Raw genomic sequence first — 5,711 nt, 5'->3', positions numbered from 1 at the left:
TGATTTTCCATATCCTCCATTGGATACCAGCATCCAATTTTCGTATTGGCACAAGCATGAGAATTTTTTATCAAACAAGTTTTTGGCAATGTTGCATATGGCTTTTATCCCAAGTGCTCTCCTATGTCTGATCCATGACTTTGTTACTGTTGGAATTTTTCTATTAAATTCTGTGACATCAATTTGGAAATTAGCTGCAACATATCCAATTGAGATTATGTGTTCAACTGGATAATAAACGACTCCATCATATTCTAGACTTATAGAATAGAACTTCAAAAATATCTTCATTCCTCTGGCAAATTTGGATACTTCTTTAATCAATATATCATCAAACTTTGAAATTTCAATAAAATCTTTCCCTTGGTATATCAGATCCATGAATCCATAGTCTGTCATAATTTTTATGAATGAAGGGTCTCCTCCTTTCATGGCTGTTATTCTGGGATAAACATTATTTCCTGGAGAAATGAAATATGAATCGCTTATTTTCATTTCATAAACAATTTTAACTATTTCAGCATATTTTTCTTCGTTTGGATCTAAAGGGATTTTATCCTCTTGGTCAATGAAACTGATTGTTTTGATATCTCTTTTATCTCCATGTATCATAATTTTCTTGTTTGATGATACAGAAATGGAATCTCCTTTATTTTTAGTTCGTATGTTGTCTCGTTTAGGTCCACTACTGCTTCCAGCTATCCCTATTTGGTATTGATTTGGAAAACTCATTTCTGAGCTCTTTGGTATATCTGTTTCAAACAGTATATCTTTTAGTTGTGCTGCAATAGCATCAACTTAGTTTTTGAGTTCTATAGCATATTTATGATGTTCAGTGGTAATGTTCAACAATATTTTCATATTTGAATCGAACATTTCTGAGGTCTGGGTTGCTCCAGAACTTATATCTTCATATTCTTCTTTAAGAAAGTTTGTTCTTTCTTGTATATGTAGAATGGATTGGTATAACTCCATGGCCTTGGCTTTATCCATCAGCAAATTCTTCTGCTGAGAAAATCTGCAAGAAAATTATTAACTCCTTTAATATGTACTATATCAAAATTATAGAATGCTAAATAAGCATGCCATCTATGGAGCCTTCTGTATTGAGGTTCTGGTGGTAACTTATTCCTGACTAATCCTGCAACTTGAGAATTATCAGTTTCAACAATGAATTTTTTAGATAATAAGAATAATGAGAACTTTTTTATCCCTTTAATAATTGCTAGCAATTCTTTCTCATGAGTAATATAATTTATTTCTGCTTGGTTAAAGGTTCCACTTGAATATTTACAAATCTCATTAAGATCTGTTTTTAATACTGCTGCCCAATATTTATCTGAGGTATCAGTATTAACAATTAAATTATCTTTTTCATCTGGTAATCTTAATTTTGGTAAATTTTTACATTCTTCCTTTAATGATTTAACTATTTCTGTATGTTCTTCATTCCATCATTTAGTATTTGTTTTTCTAAGTAGTACTTGAATTTTATACCTTTTCATAGAAAGATTTTCAATAAATCTTTCAGTATAATTTAAATATCCTAAAAAAATTTGTATTTGTTCTTTGGATTCTAATTTATTTGGAAAATTTTCTATCTTTTTGGATATATGAGTTTGTAATTTTATCCCTCTGTTATCTATTGATAATCCAAGAAAGTCTATATCTTGTTTTTCTATTATTGATTTCTTTTTAGATAGTACAATTCCTTCTTTCTTACATTCATTTATGAATTGGATTAAATGATTCCTATGTTCTTCTTTGCTATTAGAACATATTAATATATCATCTATATAAACTATTAGGAATTCATTAAACTTTTTAAATATATTATCAATCTTTCTTTGATATATTTGTGGTGCATTTTTCAAGTCAAATGACATAACTAATCATTCATATTTTTCTTGAGGTGTGCTAAATGCAGTATATTGTATATTATCTTCTTCCATTTTTACTTGCGAGAATCCTGATTTACAATCAAATTTAGAATAATATTGTTTTTCTCTTACAAGATTTATTAATACTTCTTTATTTGGTAGAAAGTAACCATCAAATTTAGTATATTTATTTAATTCTTTATAATTTATAACCATTCTAGCTTTTCCTCTAACTTGTTCAGAGTGTTTCATAGCCATAAAGACTGGACTACTATGAGGCCCATAACTCTGTCTAATAAGTTTTTGTTCTAATAATTCTTTTATTTGTTTTTTAAATTCTTGTATATCTTCTATTGTATACATCATTGGTCTTACTCTTATTATAACATTTTCTATTAATTCTATTTTAGCTTTTGGGTTACGTGGTTTCCAAAATAATAATAGATTTTCTCCATAAACTTTTTCTAGTAGTTCAATAATTTTTTCTATATTCATTTCTATTCCTGTTTTTTGAACCTCTTTATATATATTTTTTTTTTATTTCATTATGTATGATTGGTTTTTTCTCCCATTTATCACTACGCTGAGTTGGCTGAACTCTATAAGATTTAAATTCTCTAAAAATCTTTAGTAAATGTCTAAAAGGTGTTTGTAGCATTATCATATAATTATTTTGTTTATAATATTGAAATTGTTGTATGAAATCATTTCCTAATAAAATGCCACATTCTAATTTATCATATTTATAAATTTTATTTATTATCACTTGTTTACTTCCAAGAATTATATTAACTTTATTAGCACTATTAATTATTTGAGTATTTTCTCCTGTAACACCCGTTATTTTTATATTACTATTATTATTTCATGATTTTATTAAAAAATTCTTAAATATTGTTATATCACTTCCTATATCTATCAAAGCACAAGTTGTTATATTTGTTTCTATAATAGTAATTTGTATATACACAGTAACACGGCTAATGGGAAACTTATCTGATTATTCATCTAATATTTTTTACTTAATGTAGTTTGTCCATTATGAACAATACATAATCTTTCTCTTTTTATACTATAATCTTCTAATCCATTTAGAAAACTCATTCCTAAAAGTATATGAGGGTTTATATCCATACTTCTATCTATATAATATGGTACTAAAAGATCTATTCCTCCTATTTTTATTGGTACCTTAACCTCTAAATCTGTTATATGTACTTGTCCATCAAAATTTACATACTTATATGGTTCAATTGTATGAGTTATTTCCCTTCCATTATAATATTCTCCTTCTATTTTCATGTTTCCAGCATTCCTATATAATTTTATTTCTTTTATTTTGTTGATTTCTTCTAACTGGTTTTTATTAGGCATTTTAAGACTTTTTGATCTTTTGATTAATTTTCCATCCTTAAATGTTATGTTATTAGAACATTCTCCTTCATTTAATTCTGTTATTTCAGGTTTATTTTTTGCTATGCCAAATTCATATTCTTCTGGAATTAAACTTATTTGTTTATTTGGTTCTATTATTTTACTAATATCTTTACATTCTTTATGAACTTCAATATATGGTTTATTGGAATAAATATTTCCATAATTAGAATTAGTAAATGTGTATAAAGCTCTATATTCTATAGTCATAATTTGATCACCTGATTGCATAATATCATCTCTATGAAGCTTGAAATGTAGTTCTAAAACTTCATTAAAGTTTTTATCTTTTAATGATACACAATATTTTGGATAACATGTAAACATGATTTTTTGATTTGCTAAATTCCCTTCTATTGTTTCCAAATGACTATCTTTTAAATTTATTATTCTTCCATCATGTAAGGTTATAGTTAATGGTAAATTTATCCCTTCTCTAAATAGTGATTTAAACATTATTTGTATTCCTGCTAAATAAACATATTGAATTTTTTCACTTTGTTTTTTTACTAATTTTTGTTAATAGTTCATCAACTGTATTTCTTGTTAAAAGATTTAATTTATGTTGCCCATAAGTTGTTCTTACATTTATGGTTTTTTCTATTTTGTGGTATTCGTTTATTGCTATTCTTTCTCTTTTTCAAATTCTATCAAAAACTTCCCATTTTCCTATTTTTAAATCTAACGATAATTTTTGCAATTTCCTAAACTTGTTATTGTCCAAAGTGACTTTTAATCCATATCCTTCTATTTCTTCATATTCTTGTATATTTACATTATTACTTTCTATTTCTTCAATTTCTTTATTCAAATCCTGATCTATCTTTTCTGTTTCACTTATATATACTTCTTGATCATAATATTCTTTAATATCTGATATTTCACTTAATTCATCTTTTATTTTTAAATATTCTTTTTGTAGTATTCTGACTTTCTTTTTATCACAATCAGGGTTTATATGACATATCTCTCCACAATTCTAACATTTACATTGACTTTTATTTTTCTTATAATTCTTATTTTTCTGTTGATTATATGGGTTATTTCTTCTTTTATAATACCATCTTCTTGGTTTTATATGTTTTTTTATTAAAATTTCTAAATTTTTTAAACTTTTTATTTTTGTATTTTCTCTTATTAACTCTTCTTTCAGAATTAAATCTTCATTGCACAGGGTATTTCATATCTTCACAATATATTCTAGTTAATTTTCCTGATTTTTTCATTAATTGTCTTTGTTGATATATATATGCAAGTTTTTCAAATAAAAATTTTATTCTTGAGCCTAAAGTTCTAAGTATTCCAATATTATCTCTAACATATTTTTCAAATTCTATTTTAAAATATATTCCCCAAGAATCTGGTAATTTATTATAGTACACATCTTGGTATACTTCTTGATTTTCATTACTATAAAATTGAACATAGTAATAGTTTCTGAATTCACAAGTATATTATTTAATTTTACACATATCACATATTGTTAAATTTATTAATTTAATCCTAGCACTATCTTTTTTTTCTTATTTCTTCTCTTTCATCATTTCTTATCCAATTTTCTCCTAAAAATTCATCAGAAATATATTCCACTAATTTTTCTATACCTCTTCTATCTGATTTGATTATTTCTGTTTGTACATTTCTTTTTATTAATGTTTTTGTATCATTACTTATTCTTTCCCACCAATTTCTAACATCTCCTTCAAATGATGCTATTAAGAAATTTATTCTTCTTTCAGTACTTTCTCATGTGTCATCTTTATTATATAAAAAGAATAATATCATCGAGTCTGCCCAAGTTAATAAAGCTTTTTTAGTATCTATTTTGCAATTTAAATCTAGTTTTGTTCCTCCATAATTAATTGGTTTATCATAATTATCATTTAATTCAAGCCTATCTTTATATTTTTTTTTTTAGGTGGTTGTCTATCTCTTACTTTATCATAGAATTCTCTATATGATTTATTATATATGGGTGCATAACTTTCATCTATATCATGTAATTCTTGTTTAGAGGTTCCTAGTGGATTAGGTCCTCCTCCAGTATTCATTAAAATTTGGTATTCACTTATATCTGTTAAGCTTAATTGATCAAAATTTTCTATTAGTAAATATAACTCTTCATTCATTTTTATCTTCTTTTTCTTCTATTTTTAATTTTCCTAATGATTTTTCTCTAAATTCTTTTTTTTCTTCTAATATTTTTGGTAATATTTTTTTTTTTAAATTCATCATCTATGCTTCCTGTTTCTACTACTATATTTTCTTTTTCTATATTTTTCTTTCCTATCCGAGTCATTTCTTTTTCTATAAATTTTTTTTTATCTATTTTCTTATCTGTACTCTTATTATTTTCTTTTAATTCTCTAATTTCAATTTTTAATATATTTATATCGT

The sequence above is a fragment of the Olea europaea genome, chromosome 3 (assembly GCF_002742605.1).
Source record: "Olea europaea var. sylvestris chromosome 3, O_europaea_v1, whole genome shotgun sequence".
In the NCBI taxonomy this organism is placed as follows: domain Eukaryota; kingdom Viridiplantae; phylum Streptophyta; class Magnoliopsida; order Lamiales; family Oleaceae; genus Olea; species Olea europaea.
This window is presented reverse-complemented; position numbering follows the sequence as displayed.